The sequence below is a fragment of the Bactrocera dorsalis genome, chromosome 4 (assembly GCF_023373825.1).
Source record: "Bactrocera dorsalis isolate Fly_Bdor chromosome 4, ASM2337382v1, whole genome shotgun sequence".
Lineage (NCBI taxonomy): Eukaryota > Metazoa > Arthropoda > Insecta > Diptera > Tephritidae > Bactrocera > Bactrocera dorsalis.
The window spans coordinates 33,564,346-33,587,068 of NC_064306.1; the positions used below are offsets into that span (position 1 = coordinate 33,564,346).

At 35.2% G+C, this 22,723-nt stretch overlaps 1 protein-coding gene across 6 annotated transcripts in view; it reads right to left on the bottom strand.

Moving 5' to 3' along the window:
- Window positions 1-22,723, bottom strand: part of LOC105227269 (zwei Ig domain protein zig-8) — a 446,139-nt gene that overhangs the window by 183,725 nt on the left and 239,691 nt on the right. Inside the window, exon 2 of one of the 6 annotated variants that reach the window (XM_049456148.1) lies at window positions 9,204-9,247. The exons of the other annotated variants lie outside the window; for them this stretch is intronic. The gene's annotated coding sequence lies outside the window, so the exon portion shown is untranslated. The remainder of the gene's footprint in view (window positions 1-9,203; window positions 9,248-22,723) is intronic. 6 annotated transcript variants of the gene reach the window in all.

Genomic DNA, 22,723 nt, shown 5'->3' on the forward strand with positions numbered 1-22,723 from the left:
AATAGATTTACACCTAGAACAGCAGCTGCTTCAGTGTCCGTTTCCGCTGCTTCCATCCTGCTGTCGAGCGTCGAAAAATGTTGTCCTCGTTTTAGAATTGCTCACATTTCCACTGCGCTTCTAACTATCCGCCTATACAAGCACTGCCACACGCCCCCCGTCATGTTGCAAGCCCTGCTTCAGCAATATTTGTGTCGAATCTCTTTTTGTTTTTTATGTTTTGTTTTCAGTTATTAATTCTTTCTTCTTTTTAGTTTTCGTTTTATTTTTTAGTTTTCACTTTCATGTTATTGTTTGTGTTCACATACATTTTGTGCGCCTGTATGTGTGCGCTTGCATTGCACTCACTCCCCATGGAGTTAAATGTTGTTGCACAGATACCAAACTGCGATAATATGCAAATACATTCAGTTGTGCCCTGCAACACCCCGCAGTATTGCGTTGGCACTATGCATTCCGTGCACTCGGTGATAGCTGGCTGGCTGGCGCTGCAGCCGGAAAGCAAGCGAGCGTTTCAAGCATCTAGTGAGTACGCTAACTCACACGTATATGGAATTTTCGGTGCCACACGACTCAAGAGGGCTGGTGTGAGTGCCTTCACCTTTTATTCCAAGCATGCTAGCATGTCTGCTTCCTCTTCCTGTTCTGCCATTGTACCGTTGCGTCGCTTTTTTAGGTTAAACATTTTGAAAAGCATAGAAATGACAGTCGATATGAATCTGCGGCAGTCTCCTAATGATGATGAGTTTTGGGATTTGCAGCAACGGCAAGTCAGTCTGTGCAGCTCCGCCTATGTATTTGAGCCTACAGGAGGCATAGTGCAATTTAATGCACAGTATTTGGTGCAAGTAATTGTGTTTGCGCAGATTAACCCGAAGAATGCAAACATAGCGTTAAATAAAAAGCGGTTTGAAAATGGCTTTTGAAAGGAAAATGCATTGCCCTTCGTAAATTTGTATAAACTCTTGATGTAATTCGAGTGGCCGAATGAAGCGGACGTGGCCTACCTCAATTATACGGCGCCCATAAACCATAAACTTCCAAGCAGGCCTTTAGTCCACAGCTTTTTATCAAACAATCCCTTCCAATATATCAATATTATCTGACCTATTAAAAAAAACAATGCTGGAGAAACTACTGATGGGTTGTTGTTGCTACGATAGCCACAAAAAAAATTTCTGAAATAGTTTTGAGGAATGCTGCCGAGTTGACAGTCCTTGGCCGTGCAAAAATTCGTGTCCGTTCCGGTTATATAAACACGACTGTCGTCGTCACGATTGTATATCCTTCTACTTTCATAAACCTAAAATTTTGCTTTTAAAATAAATAAATTTTTCGCTGTGTCACAGTATTTTTTTACAATGGAAAAACTTGGATATGGTGCAGTGATAAAATTCTTAGTTTTGAAAGGTGTAGCATCAAAAGAAGATCAGGAACAAATACTAAAAGTGTATAATGTTTGTTAACCTACAATTACAACAGTAGAAAGATGACTTGCTGAATTTAAACATAGTAGTGCAAGCCGTGAAGACGATCCACCAGGACGTCCAAAAAGCGCTTCAACACCAGAAATCATAGCCAAAATGCAATATGGCTTTGGAAGATCGTCGATTGACTGAGAAAGATTTAGTAGAGGCTCTACACATCTAATTAGGCAGTGCGAGCCATATTTTAAGTGAAATTTTGGGTTTTGGAAAAATGTGTGCACAATGGGTGCCGCATTCATTAACAATGGAACAAAAACACATTCGATTGCGACTTTCTCAGCAACATTTGGAGCGTTTTAAAAAGGAAAAAGTTGATTTTGTGAATCGATTTATCACTATGGATGAGACTTGGGTCTATCACCATGATCCGTAATCAAAACAAGAGGCTAAAGAGTGGTATGAACCTCGTTGTTCGGCTTCGAAATGTGTTCGTATCCGGAAATTGGCCAAAAAGGTTATCGAATCATTTTTTTGGTATGCGAGGGGAATTTCGTGTGGTAAAAAAATTAACTCTGAATATTATTGCAAGCTTTTGGACTAATTGAAGGAAAGAATTCGTGAAAAAAGATCCAGTTTGCAGAAGAAAAAAATACTTTTTCATCAGGACAAGGCACGGTGTCACAAAAGCATTTTGACCATGGCTAAAATCCATGAATTAAAGCTCGAATTGTTGGAGCATCCACCGTATTCATCAGATCTGGCCCCCAGCGACTTCTATTTGTTTCCAGAACTCAAAAATTGTATGCATGGTAAGCGTGTTTCATCAAAGGAAGAGGTCATAACGGTCTCTTTGCAGGTCTTCCGGACTCTCACTTTAGGGATGGGATCCACAGATTGGAGGATCGTTTTAGCAAGTGTATTAATGTTCAGTGAGATTATTATACATAATAATAAAGTGTATTCTGAATCATAAAAGTGTGTTTTTCTTATTAAACGACAAAATTTGTTGAACAACCTGGTACAGTATTTCTCTGAACTTGCAGATCTACGTAACCGACGGATGGTTTTTTCCAGTTGAGATATGAATTTGGAACGTAACATTTTGGATAAAATTGAGTTACATATTGAGTGTCTATTCGTGCGGTTGCAAAATTTTAACGTATATTTGAGAAAATCATGATCAAGGATGTTATTTTAAGTATTGCTCACTTTAGTTAAGCTAAGATATAAAATGGGAATATCTTACTGACTTTTGTGGATTCCATTCTAAAAGAACATCGCCGACTTGGCGATCAGAAATGAATCAAACTAATTTTTGAAACAATTTTCTAATGTAAATCGTATTTCAATGAGGTATTCTGCATCTACCTGTCTAGACCCAGGAGGCTGTGATTCATGATGGATAAATCTGGACGTTTTTCAGCATTCGCTCAGCATAGTTTTTTGTTATTGTAACGTTCTCCATTCATGGTTTTATGCGCACGTTCTACCGACCTCATCAAATACAGAGCATTACCTAGCGTGATGAATGTACGGTTTGTTATTGATTGGAGGAATGGCAACATACTTCGTTGTGACAATGGATGCATTTTCTAAAAATTTTGCGAGCTCCGCTTTGTTTGGCAACAAACTTTATTTCTTCCAGACCTCTTTTTTAAAAACCACCCAGAACGTCAATCGTCTTCCAAGTCAAAATCACTACTCTTAAATCGTGCAGACTACTTTTGTCACGTTGCCCAGCTAGAGTATATTTATCTTAAACTTCCTCAAAAATATGTTGACTTTCGGCTGAGGTTGCCTTTATGTGAAAGTAAGAAGAATAACTTATGATATTGAAAGAAAGAAAATTCTGGGAATGCACTTTTTAAGGCATTCAGTGCAAATAAGCCCTGACTGAAACCTCTGCTATTTTCTAGGAATACATAAATTTTCTGGACACACATAGAACAATTTCAAAAAGCTCAAGACACATTATTCTTATAAAATTTCACACACTTGTGAACAAATATATCTACAAGTGCAAGAGGGCATACCTAAGCTGCTTTCGCGCAAGACTCATAAAGACGAATGCCACGAACCGGAAATCCAGACATAGACTGCTTCAGAAAGGTATTAAATTATGCTTGAACTAGCAAGCGCTTCAGCAAAATTTACAGTTATACTACAAGCAATAAAGAATGCGACAGCGGACAACGAGCAGCCAGCAATTGGAGAGAGAGGGAGAGCGAGGGGAGCGAAAATATGCGAATAAGGCAAAGAGTGAATGTGGAAGTGTTGGCTTTAGTGAAATGTGAAAATTTGAATTACGTGTGAAAATTAACACATTTTACAATACATCGCGCGCCGCCACTCTTCAACCGGAATGCACACGTGCCGCAAATAAAACGATAAAATGATTTATGCCGCTTAGTGTTGGAAAATCAGAGACAGAATCAGGCGCATAATCGTGTATATTGTATGTATGTATATATGTCTGACAGCGAGCGTTGAATACACTTGTGCAGCACATGTGGAAAAGTATCTTAAATTTCAATGGCTGAGTCAGACTTCACCACAAACGGCGGTGTAGCCACCGAGGCAGGCCACAAACAAATGAGCGCCTGAAGGCGTAAGCTGATTGCGGCAAATTCGTGCGCACGCAAACACGCATAAATAAAGTTGTATGCGCATATATAAGTGTATATATGTTCGAAGTGTGTATATGCAATTATACATAGCAACCGATGAACATACGAAAGCACGGGTATAGTAAAAAGTCGCATGGAATTACATTCGTGCAATCTCAGCGACAAAATCTCCGAGCTAAATCTCAGCGGGAGAAATAACGCAAACACGCGAAACGCCACTCAAACGCAGCACAGTGGTATTTAGGTGCATACACACATATTCACTTCGAATTGACTTATATTTACCTGTACTAGGGTGGTAATTTTTTTTGGTACGATATGGATTTTAACCTAAAAGAACTAGAACAACTTCTTGGACCACTTCACTGGACCAGAGTCTCCGGAGAAGAGGTCCAGAAAGATTTATTTATGGATGGACTCAAGAGGAAGGTTGAATGAGGAGTTTTCTGCCGACAGCTCTCAACCAACTCTTGCCCCTCAAGGTATAAGCAATTGGACTACTGCGGCTTCTTTTATAAAGGCAAGCAGCCACTCCAATAGCAGGGCTGCTATACAGACCTTGAGTTCACTGACAATGAGCGCACTGATAGGCAGCCTGACTGGACATTGTGCCAGTGGGACTTACTTGGGGATGCAAAAGGTTTATGATGACGCTAGTTGTCAAAGTTGTAGTGAAGAAGATGAGGTAGACTACTCAGCTTTCGTGATACTAAGGTTGAAGCATCTCGGTTGCCATGAATTTAACGAACCCGTCGAACTGGGTGGCATTGATATTATTATATTAAGTTAATCGAGTTTTGAGAGGTACTAAAGTTTACTTAAAGTTCGATTTCGCTTGTGTCAAATATAAACTTCAACTCAACTCAAATTTGACCATCCAACCTTCTCCATAGAGACAAAAATTAATATGTAATATTTATCAGATTTAAGACTTACTAAATCTGATATAATGACACCGCGCGACCACCCTAACTTGCACAATGCCATTAGTCAAAACTGTGATTTTCACGTAACTGATTTTAAAATCCAACGCTCTGCTTCTACACCTACAACTACTTCTATTAGTGTGTCATGCTTTCGTTATGAGTTTTTGTTGCACGCAATTGTGACCGCATAATTGTGAGCTGACGCCTTGTTGTTGGTCGTTCGCGTACCTGTATGTTTGGGAAGCATAAATTTTACACTCTCTACAACACGTGATTGTGATTCCTTGAGCGTGTTTTATTTGTTCTTGCTGTTGGTGCAATAAAAACCCGTTTGAGTACTAAATGCCTATGTCGCCATATTTGACAGGTAATCTCGTCCACACGTTGGCATCGCCATGGTGTATACGGTATATTGTAGCTGTCGTGTAAACAACGTAAAATAAATATATCAACCTGCACGTAATGCTGGCTTATTGCGTTTTGACATTTGGAAATGCGTAGCTACGCATTTTAAAATATACCGAAAGCAGCTGTTTCTTCTTCATTGAGAATTTAATTTGGCATTTTTATTAAATGCTTTTCTCAAATATGTAATAAAAATTAAAATAAATATTATGAAGTTCATGTTAAAGGACCATTATCACTACCCCTCAGCAAACAAAAAAAGTTACTCATACGCCATACTGCACTAGCTTAAATTCAATTATTTAGTTATCATTTATGAATGATGTAGTTCTAATGTCTTTTGATTATATAACAGACCTCAAAAATTATATTTTTTTTATTTTATTTATGCCCTTCAAACCGTTAAGTCTCCAAACAAAGAACTACGAGTGGATCTACGTATGTATATTCTACAACTACAACTCTTTTATTGGCTCCTTACAAGGGCCAAGGCTACTTTAAATGCACATTTTTTCCAAATATGAAACATAAATCACGCAGATAACAGATAAGAACAACGCAACAATATGCTCGTGTTAATATAATAAAGATTGCATATGTAAAGTCCTCTATTTGGTGAGAGTAATATATTAATTTTATGTAGTAAAAATTGTTTTGGAACAATTTCAGCAAATCCCAAATTTATAGCTTCCACATATGCCATGAAGTGGCTGTGTAAATATAAAAAGAAGATGTATGCAAACGAGTTAAAATGCCCCCTGCAGGAATTAGATAAAGAATGATGAAATTATATGTTTTTAAAAATTTCAAAAGTAGTAGAAATTATGGCTTGAAGGCCATTCTATAGGGTGATTTTTTAAGAGCTTGATAACTTTTTTTTAAAAAAAAACGCATAAAATTTGTCTGACACCATGAGGCTCATTTCTGGTTGAATGGCTACGTAAATAAGCAAAATTGCCGCATTTGGGGTGAAGAGCAACCAGAAGCCGTTCAAGATCTGCCCATGCATCCCGAAAAATGCACTGTTTGGTGTGGTTTGTACGCTGGTGGAATCATTGGACCGTATTTTTTCAAAGATGCTGTTGGACGCAACGTTACGGTGAATGGCGATCGCTATCGTTCGATGCTAACAAACTTTTTGTTGCCAAAAATGGAAGAACTGAACTTGGTTGACATGTGGTTTCAACAAGATGGCGCTACATGCCACACAGCTCGCGATTCTATGGCCATTTTGAGGGAAAACTTCGGACAACAATTCATCTCAAGAAATGGACCCGTAAGTTGGCCACCAAGATCATGCGATTTAACGCCTTTAGACTATTTTTTGTGGGGCTACGTCAAGTCTAAAGTCTACAGAAATAAGCCAGCAACTATTCCAGCTTTGGAAGACAACATTTCCGAAGAAATTCGGGCTATTCCGGCCGAAATGCTCGAAAAAGTTGCCCAAAATTGGACTTTCCGAATGGACCACCTAAGACGCAGCCGCGGTCAACATTTAAATGAAATTATCTTCAAAAAGTAAATGTCATGAACCAATCTAACGTTTCAAATAAAGAACCGATGAGATTTTGCAAATTTTATGCGTTTTTTTTTTAAAAAAAGTTATCAAGCTCTTAAAAAATCACCCTTTACTTCCATAAAGGTGTAGGACTTATTAAAAATTATAATTTTTTGTTCAAAACTTCTTTTGTGGCCTTTAAAACCTTATTCAAGCTATGAACAAAATGTTTACCTTTCCAATTCGTCCCTGTTATTTTCATTAAAAATGTCAATGAAAAAACTAGTGCAGATAAAATTATAATATTTTTTTAAAATATTTTTTTATGGAAATGAAAATCCTTACTTAGTCCCTCAAAAAAGCCAGTGTTTTCTTTATAAAAAATGTCAATTAAAAACGCTTTTGTAGAAGAAATTTATTGTACTATTTTGGTTTATGGAAATGGGAATCAAAACCCTCGGACTAAATGTTTATAATTTAAAATAATTATTTACTAATTATTATTTGAAATAATTATCTACTTCAACTTTACTTCCGATTTTAATAAAGTATGTTTATAGTTTTTTCCTACAGGGTTTCTTGAAAATATGTTGAGCTCTGTCTAAAAGCACAACGCGTTTGAAAATTATGAGCTGTCGAATTTGGCTGAAAATATATGGGCGTAGTAGCTTAGCCAAATACGGAAATGGCAAATATTTCACGGCTATTGGCAAACATTACCATAGCTGCTATGTGATTTTATATTTTGAAATATATTTGTAATATATGCATAGAAAAGTAGGAAGAAAAGGAATCGAGGGAACTTTGCTAAACAATGGATTTCGTATATATGAACTCACGAACCTATCTTTGGATATACAAGTTTGTATAATAAAAATATTTGTAGTTAAAGTTTTTAGTACAAATGCGTAAATTCAAAGAAAGTTGCTTTAGTGAAGCTTAGTTTTCAAAAGGTAGGTGTAAAATCAGGCATTACAACATATGTTTTCCCGAATAATCTACTCCAACTGACAGCATTAAAAATTGATTTCTAGAAAGGTATTCTAGTCTAACAAGAAAGAAATATATTATTTCATATTTTCAAAGCCTAACTATTCGAGAATATGTCCTCGAGGGATTTTTTTTTTAAATTTATATAATTTTCGGAGATTTGGTATAGCTATTTTGCCAATTCTCAGGACCTCAGGTTCTATTGAACCAATTTAAAAGGGAAACCTGCTTCTGAAGTTTCAAAAATTCGATTTTTTTAGCTTAAATCTCTTTGGAAATTGTCTAAGTATATGTCCCCAAAGTTATAGATGGGAATTTGAAATATTGTCTAATCTAGAAGGGAAATAGTGGCCGACCGTTTAACAGGTATATGAGAGCTTGTTTGACGCGCGATTTCTGTATTTTGCATTTTTACGATTTTTTCTTAATTCTAAAAAAAAGCTTAGAAAAGTTAAGCTTAAACATTTGTATATCTTAACAACATAAAGTAAACATTTTTTGGTCTAAAACCACTTTTGTTCCATTTTTAAAAAATTGCAGAGTTTTACCCCAAAAAAATATCGTAAAAAATATATTTTTTGAAGCCTCTAAGGCAGGCTCTTCGCTTAACTCAATTTGTTAGAGCTTCTACTTTATAAACTTCTGTATGTCTGGAACTAGTAATATCCCAAAATTTCAAGTTTTACTATTTTTAAGGGATTCGAAAAAGTCAAAAATGTGGAATAGTATAATTGATTATTTTTGTGGGCAGTCGCCAATTTGTAAAAAACATTTTCCAACTTTTTCGTAAAATCAGACAATCTGACTTTATTGCGGATTATTATTATTTTTTTTTTGTTTTTTACTTATTAAATTTTTTGATTTTTTTCTGGAAAATGGATAGTAAAATTATAAATTGTTTTACGCCACGAAAAATTACCAAAAATGTATGCTCCAGAAAAGAATACCGCATTAATTTCGAAACCTCTCATAAAAAATAATGATATTATGGCTTTAGAAATAAAATTAGAATGGTGTTTTTATAAAATAACTTAAAGATAGACACATGTTTTAAAACAAGTTGTTGATTTTATAAAAATAGAAAAAAGATCTTGGCACAATTTTGGTTAGTTTGAAAAAAGTGCTTTAAATTCTATTGTCTGTTTATATTAAGATCCAACTGTAAATTTAGAGGGTTAATCTTAACATAAATATTACAGAACAATTATTTCTTAAGCTAAGTTCATTAAATTAGAAAACGCGTTTCAAGACTAAAAAACTATTTATGAAAATTTCGATTAAATAAATGTTTTTAACTATAATTTAGAAATATATCAAAATATTGACTTACATTTATATGGTGCAATTAATATTTCATTGAACAGCCACACTCACCTGAAAAGAAAAAAATCGTTTTCAAAATTTCATTAATATTTTCATGAAAGCTTATAAAATCAAAGTAATATTTTTACAGCACAAAAGTAGATTAAATTTAATGATATAAACGTTAATAAACAATATTTTCATTTCATAAACTTTTGAGAAATAAATAAAAATGTAAAAAAAAAATTCAATTAAGTGACTGTCACCAGACTATTTTTCGGCTAAAAAATTCTCTTCAAATGAATGCAAATATTTGTCTTAATTCATTTTATACCAAATTCAGCAAATAAAATTTAGAAAAACCAACTTGTCCTTGACACTTTCGAAAAAAATGGCGGCCTTTTTCAAATGATTTCGCTTTAGCTAGCATTTTTTGTTGTTACAAATAGCATTTTAACAACTCTATTACAGCATTTAAATTTTTTGTTTGTCTGAAATGCATGAATAAGCGCCTAAAACGCGGCCATCAGCCACAGACAATAGCTATCCATCATGCCATTTGCTTTAAAGTGCGCTCCACTTCGCCTTTTCAACATATGTTAAGCTTTTTTGTAATTGCTATTTCATTCGCACACTGTAATAAATTATCAAAATGTCAAGCAGGCTATTCGACGCTAAAAAAAAATTGGCATTTTAAAAATGCTAGCACGCTTTTAGGCGATTTTTATATATGTTGCAAGAAAAATTTGCTTGTTTGCTTTGCTTCTGCTTTTTTACATTTGAAATTGTAAAGCATTGAATTTTTTGTCGGCGCAGGATTAATTCGTACGCTAGCACTTTGATATAAATGCGAAAAGTAAAAAAGTGTTACATATGTATGTATATGAGTGTGTTGTAATACATGCTGTGAAAATTTATAATTAAAATTTTTGTGCGTTAGCTTACATAGCATCACTGAGTTTATTGTTGTAGCGGTTATTTCATTATCGGTTTTTGCAAGCCAAACTAATGAAAACTAATGGATTTCAATGCATGCTCTTAATCGTGCGGATTGGTAACTCAATCACCTGCCAATTATTATATTATGAGGCCGTGCACAACAAACAATTCGTTTTGTTTTCGGTAGATTAGTTTTAAAAACTAAAACAAAATTCTTATTATGCAATTTGTAATATGGATTTTTTTTACAAAAAATTTGTGATCGAAAATATGTTTTATATATGAACATATTATCGTTTTTCATATATTGTATGTACATATATTTAGTGAGCGTATAAGAGATATGCATTAAAAGAACTTTTGCTGATTCAAGAAGAAGTTATTTTTGAACTACAAATGACAAAAATTGCATCATTCCTTTAAGCTTCTGACGATGTCCGACGTATTAAGGTCATGGCAATTCAAATGAATCTCAACATATTTCTTCATCAATTATCATATACTACTGTGAATTTTTAATCTATACTTCGTGTGTTTTTCGAATAGGTCAATTTTTTTTCTGTAAGTTGGTAGTGTTGTTAGTGATATCTATGCTAAATTTTACGTAAAAGTATTCATAAGCATTTGAGATACGCGTCATTTTGTGAGGCTCTAAGAGTGAATTCTTCGATTTTTATGTCTGAACTTATTGAACAAAGAACCTCGATAATGCACCATTTCATACTGCATTGGTTATTCGTGATCAATTCGCACATTTTCAACGAATATAGTGCCGCAACCACCGCATTTACCAGATTTACCTTCGTGTAACTTCTGTCTATCCAGCGAATTCCCATTACTACTCCGAGGATACCGTTTTGACACAATTGAGGATATAAAAGCCGAGTCCTCAGTCGTAGATAGAGGATTCTTTTAAGAACTATGATGACTGGAAAATTCGTTGGCATAAGTGTATTGCAGTGGGAGGAGATTACTTTGAAGGAAATGAAATGGAAAAAATTCATCTTTCAATTTGATATATGTTATTATGTTATATTATATTTAGGGAGCCTATAAGCGTTATTCACTAAAAGAACTTTTGTGGGTTTGAGAATAAGTTCTTCTTGAACCGCAAACGACAGAAATTGTATCATTCTATTGAACTATGTAAAGCCGTTAGCGATGTCCGACGACTTAAGGTTTATGCATTGCATTTTAAGTGAATCTCAACATATCTCTTCAACAATTATCATATACGCGTAAAATAGGTCATACAATTTAAATAGCCCGTATCTCTTCACGTAACACCTAAACAAGTTACGTTTTGCTGCAAACAAAATACAGCAGGTCATGTTATTTCAAAAGATATCACATCGTATACTTTAAACCAATTCAACTTCACCTCAGACAACCTCAAACAAGTCACACCACAGCACCTCAAAAGGCAAAAAAATTAAGTCACATCATATCACTTGAAAGACGTTATAAATATTGTCATAATCACACATAATTTCATTTAAGTCATATCAAATCTTATTATATCATACTAATCTCATCATATCATATAAACACAAATATATTATTTCAAAAAATGTTGATTTTCTCATATTACGTCTAATAAAGTAATATCACATGATATAACTTCATTTACATATATCCTTTGTTACTTAACCGTCTCGATGCTCATTTCATACAATGTTGAACGATCATATCTGCCCACATCACTTCAAAAAACACATTCCGACATTTAATTTACAAATTTAATTCATTGCACTTACCCAAATTATCATATCTGAACATAACGTATCACATAAAAACAGGAATTTCATCAAGTGGAAAAAATTAAAAAATTACATTATGTCAGTTCGAACAGATTGCACTAGAATATATCATATCAAAGTCGAGAGGCTCAGCGGTAAGTTTTGTAGCGTGGGAGTAATTAAATACTTCTAAGTAGTCACATGAGGAAAACGCTGATAGAAACCAAAATAGCTTTGGTGATTAGATATCAATTGAGAAGAGTACCATGAAGAGAATGTCAAATTTGGAGAACGCGGCCGTGATTATGATTATTTTTTTTTTATAAAATACCAGAATAGTAAGGAATATAATATGTTTGGAAGTTTTCTAGCAACTAATGCAAATGTGTACCACACACATCCCGAAAGGTTTTGAGTAGTAAAAAAGCATTCCAATCCATTGACCAATTGATTTTCCATAATAATTTTTTATTCAAATTCATAAAGTTTTCCACATTCGTCTCTACGACTCTCTCTCGTCTCTTGTCCACCTTGTCCATTTAAAAAATTCAAATGTCACATCGCTTCATACATACAAGCAGATCACATCATCTCATAAGACAAAACAAAAAAATTACCCAATTTTTCTCTGAATTCTATATCATGCAAAATCGTATATCTCCTCATATAACCTTCGTCCAAGCTAAATCACATCACATCACATCATTTCATATAAATCCTCTGATATGGCTTCAAACGAGTCAGAATTCATTAACCATTAAAACCGATCTAATCGCTTTATATGATTCTAAGCAATCACAGCTCTTCTTATGACTTCAGATACATCACATTTCTTAATCTTATACATATAACATCTCGTGAAATTGAAGTGGCAATACCTATATTGAAATTAATGATTAGTTTCCAAGGTTTTGATAACAAAGCCGTAATTAGAAGTCAAAGAAGATTCGGAAAAAATGTTTGAATGAAGCCATTTAACTTTTGTCGAATTATCGGAAATCACAATAGTTAGGAATAAAATGTGTTTGGCAGTTTTATGGCAACCGAAGTGAATTTTGACCATTAACCAATTCAGCTCTACATAGTCTTCTTACTATTCAGATTCATCAAGTTTTCCACATTCGTCTCTACTATCTCCAATCACCAGATTGAATGAAATTATTCTTTCCACAGCATGAGGTTCTCCACTGATCTTAAATCCATATACTATAGTATATCGTGATAGATCGGTTTTCAGAGTTTCCAACTGAAGACTATTATGTGGACGCACCTGCGTAAGCTTAAACTTGACGAACGTCTTTAAAACACACGCAGAGAAGCCTTACTGTGAATGATTTTCTTTGAGTAATTTGTTAGTAGCAACCACAGAACTCAGCTTTATTCGACTTAATTTGGAATTTCATATGAAAAAAAGAACAATACATTTATAGTTGCATTAAGAATGCATTGTAGAAGCTCGGAAGAAACAAGATTCAGGCAAAAACTCTGTAACTGCATTAATTTTACTTAAAAAGTTAACGACTTTGTGTGTCAGCGGAGTATGTGTGCACACGAAAGAGTTTCGCTCTGCCAAGAATACTACGTATGCACACGCGTAGCCTCAATTTCCCACATAAAACACGCTGCAGAGTCGAGCAAAGGTAACAACGGAAATGCCACAACCCAAATTCGCAGGTATTATAAAATCTCGCACACCAAAAAAAGAAAGAGATAGTATGGAAATAAAATGAATAAAATGTTTGCTTAAATTGAGAAGAGCACCACGGCTGAGCACTGCGACTTGCATAGCATACTTTGTAAACATACATACATAAGCATATACAATATATATGCGAGAGCGCATGTGTGTAGACGCCAGTTTACTTTTACTGCAACGCAGTTACCCAATTTGGAGTGGTTGCCGGCTTTGGCGCCCATTACCTTGTTGCCATGCTTCCGCCGACGTCATTTCCTTCATCAGTGTGCACCCATATTCTCGAGCACGCAGTAAGCCAATTTTTATTCCAACCAACTTGCTCCCTTCCGAATCACAGCGACAGCTGCTGAAGTTATGCTGCGGCTCTGTGGGCTTCCGCACGTTTTGCATCCATGCTATTGTTGTTGTTTTAGTACAAATTTTTTCGGCTTTTTGGGCGGCACTCGGTGAGTGAGTCGAATGCGCTCCCACATTGGCATTAAAGAGCAATTAAATGCTGTCATAGCGCGGGTTTATTCAGCACTTTATTGCTGGCTGTCGTTCCTTCCAGCACCGGCACAGGCGGCACACGGCCCCGTCGCTTTCACACGAATGAGGTGCAGGCGATTACAGATTTTAAATGCATACCTTGTGTAAATATTGCAGCTGCAGGCAAGCAAGCATACAATGTTGCAAATACAAAGCACACACACAAAGGCACATTGTCAGGAGAATACATTTAACTTTATCTTTGTTTTCAGCGGCGCTGGGTGACTGCAGTTAAGATGGTCCGCATGAAAGCGGCGGCTTAGCTGGCAGCGCAAAAAGGCTGCACCACTTTGGCGCTAAATGTCAAAAGTGGGAAAATCTTCTTTACACAGATTTACAAAAACACAAAAAAGAACAGTAAGAGCACAAACAAAGAGTTCCGCGCATGTGGAAGTGTGTGTGTTGCTGAATTTGCAACGTGTCGCGCGCCAGGTGACTTGCCAACTATTGGTTATACCCACAGTTTAAGTTAAGCTGGTGGACTCGTTGCCATGAGCACTTCGCCTCAACAATGGAACACACATACATACTCGTATGCCTCAGCACAGCCATATATTCTCTCTGCACCCAGTTATGCATTTTATCTCCTCTTTTAGCGAATTGTCGAAACTCTGTGGTTACCCACAAATGGTGAACGCAATTCTGTCGTAGGTGCGTGACTCAATAAAGGATGTGAAAATCAAAGGACGCAAGTGCTTTGAAATATTTAAGATGGGCGAATTAAATATGGTCAATATAGCACCCGATATATAGAATGTATATAATATGTTGAAAATATAAGGTATATTTTAGGTTCCTTTAAAAAAAAATAACAAAAAAAAATAATAACAAATTTTATGTTTTTTATTTTTTTAGTATATCTTTATATGAATGCTTTTTACTGATAACTACTGTTATAATTTTAACTTTTTTCTTTTCATATTACATACATTTAGGAAAAATATTTCCTACATCACTTCGCTAAAATAAACACATACCGTCGGGTGTTCTAGCCTAGATATGAAAAAATCGATTTTTTTTTATATTTTCCATCAAGAATATGCCTTAAATAGAATTTTTAAAATTTCAACTTATTTTCGCAGATATTGGCAAAACTATGAGCCCTATATAAAAAGGATAACTCAAATGAAGGCTCTTGAACTTTTACTAAACCTACAACCTATAGATCTCTTCGCAGAAAAATGCGTAGCAAAATCGGCGGGACGACTACTGGCTGCAGGTCTCTTATGCACCTGCAGGCAGTCCCAGAGTCAACATCTATCCTCGTACCACACATCGGCCAGAAGTTTCTTAGAAAGCAGGACAGCTGTGGGAAATGTTGCCAAAACCAAGCACCTTTACTTCTACTGGGTGCCCGGCCATCAAGCCCAAAGAAATAGGTGACCATATTGTCAAGAATGGTGTACGGCTAACATCCGAAAACTTGATCAACATTGAGAAATCTACACATTGTCTATATAACAAGAAGAATGGTAAAGTAATTTAAAACCCAAAGGAACGAGATTCCTAGAGGCAAGACTGCGAAAATCATGTGCAAAACGGTAGGTCGGAAGTATTCAAAAATTCCCATTGACACTCGACAGAAGAGAACATGATCAGAATACTAGTTGGTCGCTGTCTGGTGGCGACATACGCCCATAAGATAGGGCTGACAGATCGAGAAGATGATGAAAAATTGCATACAAACAATGGTGTTTTCTTGTGCACTTGTCCCCAATTGAAAAAACTGTGCTGTAAGCAATTAAGTCCCCCTTGAATGAGGTATCGATAATGAGTCTGCAGAGTGTGTTAAAATTTGCGTTAAGCACAGGCAACCTTAAGGATGACTACCCCTCTTGTACCTATCAAATGAACTCCATCTGACATCGCAAAGGACCAAAAAATTTGGATATTTGAAGTAGTCGCATAAATTTTGAGTTTATGTGAAAAAGGAACTTCATAGAAGTTATAGATCTCTTCATTACCTATTTTTAATTTCCAGTGGTCTCAACGTCCTATGACTTTATTTTGTGTTTTAAAAAATTTTATCTGGTCTATTAATAAATAACGAATGAAGAAATGGATCATAAAAATATTAGTTGATTTTTTACGATAATTCAAAAATTACCTGAAATTTATGGCTCTAGGCCAGAATACCCCCTAAATTAAACTGCATCACATTACATCAATCACAAGAAATACATGTTTTAATGTATCACTTCAGGTAGTATGTTAAAGTCAAATCAAATTTTTTCAGAGCATATGACATAATAGAAAACATATACGTATCACATCACCATTTTTTTACACAAATGTCAAAGCATCCGCCCACATCTCTTATCATCTCAAATCGCAACACCCCTTATAACCTAAATAAGTCACATCAGTACAATCGTAGCATGACAAATGACTGAGGAGAAGTTATTTCACGACACTTTATATAACAAAAGTCTTCGTCTTATATCCATTATAACCCAAAAAGTCACATCAAATCAATCAAAACACTGAAGTCCTGGCATATATCACCTTAAGTAGTAACAAAGACATAATTAAGTAAGTGATATTAGAGAATATCCAATAAAATAATAACATAAGATCATTATGTGTATTCAAAAAAGGTATATCCTATAAAAGAAGGAGCATCACATCATTCTATATCCTCAAAAAGGGTCATATCAGCAGGTATAATATTCAATAAATCACATCATCTCATATCATTTCGAATAAATATCTTGATTTCATATCAAAGTCAATAAAAATTAATCACATCACTTCAAATACATCGCATCACATCATATGACCTCAAAAAAGTCACACCAAACACTGAATATTTACAATTTCTTTTAAAAGACTTTCGGTTTTAACTTTATCCCTACTTTTAACATAAATACACCAGTGCGTATGAGCAACATTTTGACATGCGAAAAAGCGCGCTTTGGTGCATAAAAGTTGTTTTTGTTGAAATTTTACTAAACGCAAACTTTAAATAACATTTTAAACAACTCTCTGCTACGAAAATGCAAACTAACTTTATTTCAAAAGCGAACTGCAGCATTAGATTAAAACCATATTTTCCATACATGCGTACATACACTGTTGTAGTATTTTGCAAAACATATTAATAATGTTTTCTTTATTTTTAATTACTAGAAAAATACTTAATTTACTCTAAATAAACTACAGTTTGCTTTTGTTACGTAAGCGAGCGTATGCAAATTTTGCTCTATTCACAATTTTTCATATTTGCACACTCGTGCATGAGCGCAGTGTACGTGCCTAATTGCTATAAAATTAAGCAAAAAAGGTAATATTCTGTGAATAACCATTAACGAGTGAACTCCGCACAGGTACGCACACACAAGCGCACATAAATGTATATAAATGCTCGAACACATGCTTGTTCTTGTGTTTGCATCCGCATGCATAAACTCACTTATGCAAATGTTTTTGTTATTTTCACATAGTGTGTTTTTAGTACAAAATCACATGCACAAAAACGTATGTTCATGAATTTTGCAATCAATATGTGTGTGTGTGTGGAAAATAATTTCTTTTTTTTATAAAAATGCGATCTTTTAGTGCTCTTATTGCTCGTTAAAATGCTTTTAAGAGTTGAAAGCTTGTTGCAGTACACAAGTGCCGTAGTTGAAATTTATGACAGAATAATGCACTTGAAAATAAAAAGCGCAAAAATCAAACCTTTGTTCATAAATATGTTAACACAGTTTTTGTAATCCTTACACAAAAAGTTTCTAATATTTATACATTTAATTATAACTTAAGCGTTGTATGGATTAATATTTTAATATTTTGTTGCATATTTTACAAAAATTTTGTTAAAATGGAAATGATTTTTAATGGACGTTTATTTCACATTAAAGTCATAGAGAAACAGGCTAAGGAAATGAATACAAAGAAATGTTAGAATAAACAAACGGTGATTCAAATACTAATAAGCGTAGTTAACGACGAAACAACTCCCGGAAATTAAAATCAAATTCCCCCTGTACATGATATTTAAAATATTTGTTTTGCTAAGGTAGTAAAACTGTCCCTCAATCATTATGCAAAATATGAGTACGATCTGTCAACTAGTTTTTTACAGCAGCTAAAGTTTAAGTCGTTAAGCTTTAGTAGTAGATAAATATATTGAACAAAGAACTTTGGTATTTCTAACCAAAATATTGTTAAAAGTATGCCTCTTTCTGGCCGACCTTCGACCTCTTCAACCGTTAAAAATATTAAAAAAAAGTGAGCATATGCTTGAAAATCGTCAGAAAAATGTTAAATAGAAAGCAAACGCCTGTTCGAATGATTTTGGTGGATATTTTGGGTGTGGAACGAGTACTTGCTCGACCCGTCCCGATAAAGCTGACTTTTTTCAAAAAAAAAAGAACATTATAATTGCCGACAAGACATGAGCTTATGAATTTGACATGCAAACAAGTCAACAATCATCTGAATGAAGGAAAACAAAAAAGCTGAAACCAAAAATGCACGCCAAAGGCGGTCAAAAAATACCACCAATGAGCAACCGTGTTCACGAGATTTGGCTCCGTGTGAGTTGTCCTTGTTCATCTAACTGCAAATTTTACTTCGTCGAACCCGTTTTCCATGGATCTACAAATTTATTTTTTTATATAATAATTAAATTAATTTTATTAATTTAATCTCAATCGGGTCCCATTTTTTATGTTAATTTTTTTTTGTTTTTTTTATTTACCTATAAATTTTCACACATGAATTTTATTATTCAGTGCCTCAGGCATTCATTACACTGCTGTTAGTTGCTAGCACACCCTTGGAACTGATCTGCCACAACTCACAACAGAATTGCACTCCGCAGTGTCATAAAACGTTTAACATTTTTCATATATATGTAAGCATAGGTGAAGCGACGAAGAATCTACATAGTAATAGTAGGCAAACGGTTGTGGCCAACAAGCAAATACCCAGGAAAACTTTGCCAGCGTTCGCCAAACTTTTGTGTGTCGCCACGGGAACTTAATTCACCTAAGTATTATTTAAGGTAACTTAGGCAAACAATGTCACAACTCGGTGCGCAACTATTCGTTTATGTGTAATATGCAGTTGTGTATATACATATGTACATATATACAAATAGTCTTTCTGAGAGTGCAAGTATTTAGCAAACCAAACAAGTCATTAGCGCGCTACGATGCAAAATGCTTTCAAATTCTCACTGTCATTATTATTATTATGTCGGAAAATATGTTTATGAAAATAAAAAAAAATCGAATTTCGTTTCGATGTGAATTGTAATTATTGTTGGTAATAGGCAAATTATGAAAATGAATATAAAGGGTGGTTTTTAGATGTGTGATTTTCAGTAAGTCGTCTCATTTGTACTCGGTTTGATTTGCCATTTAATAATGAAGGGAGTTACTCTGGGAAAAGCTTCCAGCCCGTTTGATAAATGAGACCAAATTGAGATGGCCACCGATCCGGATTTTTTCCAGAAAATTTTTTTTCGTTTTTCGTATTTTTTCTTGTATAATAATCAAATTTTTAGAAATGTTCGTTAGAAGCGCCAAACTGTGCTATATGATGATCGCTATTGAGTTAAAACTTTCGAGAATTTATAGTGAGATTGTATCTTTTAGAAAGGAAAGATCAAGCAATCCAAAAAATAGAATTTTTTTTAATGATATTAGAGTTAATCTAAAGTTAATCTAATCAAATTTGTTATGTTCATTAAAAATGTATAATGTGACTTAACTGAAACACGGTAAATTTCAAAGAGATTGTAAGCAGATAAGTGCTGAAAGTTGAAAAGCTTTTCCATGCAATTATGTCTCAGCACAACTCCTACTAAAGTTGCACACTTTTGTTGCAATATATTCGCTTGGCACATAAAGTCTTTCGCTGACAAGCAACTTCAAATTCAAATCCATTCTTTTATGGTATTGTTGCCAACTCGAGCTCCTTTCGGTGAGTTATCAGCTGCCGACGGCTATTTTCCCACTGTTTTCCCACTTGCCACACTATGACCGTTCATAATTTAAATTTGAATTTGAAGTTTCTAAGAGCAACACCGTGAGCGTAGCAACTTGCTGCTGTGGAAAAATGCTGACGCAACACGCACAATTTCCAGCAAAAAGTCATTATAAATTTTAGCTAAGAATTGGAACACAATTCCACAGGGTGCTTAAATTATTATTATTTTTTTTTTTCTTGTTTCTTTGAAATTTTCTTGCGCGCACAACAACAACGAGAGCACAATTCACAATTCACTTGAAGTGTTCCTCTCTTGAGTTGGTGTAGAAAGTTTCGCCTTTAATTAAAAATTTTACCGCTGCAAATTCATGCAACTTAAATTTGCTTTATCAAATTTTCATGCGATACCTCGTTGTTTTTGAGTTGCCGTATTTCATTACACTCGAAATAAATGTTAATAAGCGTCGGTCGAGTTTCACGCAGTCGTTGAGCAAGTCAGTTCGAGGAAGCGCATTGAGTCTTTCGCGCCACAACCAGACTTGCATTCAAAGCTTGTTTGCTTTTGACTTCGTGCAATTAAACTCGACGACATAGTTTTCACTAAAGGAAAAGGACCATACTTATTGGCTGGAAATGAATACTTGCGAGAATTATGCGAAGAGTTGTCGCACTTTTGTTTACCCTTCTTTGCTTTTGGCTTTCTTTTCCTGCAAACTGCAAAAGTTAATGCAGTGAAGGCAGAAGTTTCGACGGTAATTGTGCAGTAGTCAAATATAGCGTGGTTTCGGTAAATGTTTTAATAAACTTTCTGCAAGTACAGGTTTCGCATTTATTCAAATAGTGAGTACTGTTTTGAATATAATCACAGTTCTTAATTAACGAAATTAATAATTATATAATAACAAGAAAGAAGGACTAACTGTGGTGGGATTCTTTTGCTGGTATGAATAGTTTGGATGGATAGATCGAAAATAATCGAGGCTTTGCGTTTCGACGTATGGTCAATTGTGCCCTCTTCTATAATTCCAGGAGCTGGCTGACTGAGATGGAAGTGATGTGATTCCTGTTCACGTAGATGAATCCAAGGTCCTTGAGCCTAGTTCTACAAATTGCCAGGCAATCTAGAATCAGGTGTTCTCGAGTTTGCGGTTCTATGTCGCAAGACTTATGCTTGAAAGATACTTGGAAAACGTTCCATTGGTATGGATAGTTTGGAATGTGGTACCGCGTGTGTACCACTGGATAGTGCTGCTCCTCAGAAGTTAGTCAGTTATTCCACTCCGCCTTACTGTGGAGAGTAAATTTATATTTCTTTGAGAGATTTACTGTTTGATCAGTAGATGCAACGGTGTGAGCTCCAGCATTACTTCAAGTGCTGCTGCTGTTGCAAACGCAGACTAGTCTTTGCAGCTTCGATAATTGAAAACCTACCGTAGACTGCGTTGCCTTCGGTGCCCAAGCCCAACCACAAGTGACAATAGGCCTTATGGTTATAATATACAGCCATCTGATGATACCTAGCTTGCAGCTGTAGGATCTACCAGTTAGGCATCTGTATATCATGAGTGCATTGGTGGCTCTCAGCAGTGTTCCACATTCCTATTCCACCGAAAGGTTGAATCTAATGTGAGACTTAGAAATTTGACCTCTTCGGACAATTCAGACACCCTGCCACCAAGTGTTAGGGGCCTTAAGCTCAGAAATGATCTTCGTTTTGTGAAAGCGAAGATGGTTGCCTTTGAAAGGGTTGATGTTTAACCCTAGCGTATTACACCATCCCTTTAGACTATGTCGCAGAGAGTATTCTCAATTTTACCTCGTGACATTATGACAATGTCATCGGCGTACGCCTGGCACCGAATCCCATGGTTTGTGAACAACTCAAGGACCACTAGGGGAGATAAAACTCCACCCTGTGGGCAGCCCCGTGGTACCAAGATGAATCTTTCTCTCCGCCTTAGTAGTTTCAGCTATCCGAGTACGTAGCACAGCCTCTATCCATCTGCATACTTTAGTCGCCACATTCCTTTTCTCCAGTGCCTTGATGACGTTTGCGTGGAACGCATTATCAAAAGCACCTTTTATCATGAGGGAAGGAAGACCACGCTATTCACCACGGTTTTGGGATATACGCCATCTCAAGGCTATCCTTCAAGTCAAGGCGATATCATACTAAACGATAAAACCTTTATTGTGAAAGCAACTGAGCAATCAGCACTTTTATGGATCGCTTTTACCTACATATCCTTTAATTTCAAATAAAACAAATAAAATAAAATTAGCAAAATACGATAACTTTCGGCTGATGCTTTCTGCATATTGAAGAAATGAAGTCTTCTCGACGTCGAAAAAACACTTTTTCAAGCAGTAATTTAAGTAAATAAAAAACAATATTGTTATTTAAGCTTCAAATGAATGTCATTTTCTGAAAAATATGTGTAAGCACTTCCTAAGGCGTGTTCGGAATTTTAGAACAATTGAACAATAAAAATGTTACGTCATCTCTCGACAAATTCCACGAATATAGTTAAATACCTAAAAAAATGCCAAAAACAAATCAATATCACTATACAATACAATAAACACAACACCAAGATCTTCTTCATTAAAAAGAAAAGAGTTTCAAATAATTTATTATTTCACCAATAATCTAAGCTTTATCTTTGTACAGCTCTAAATTCCACGCATTGGGTTAGAAATTCTAGTTAA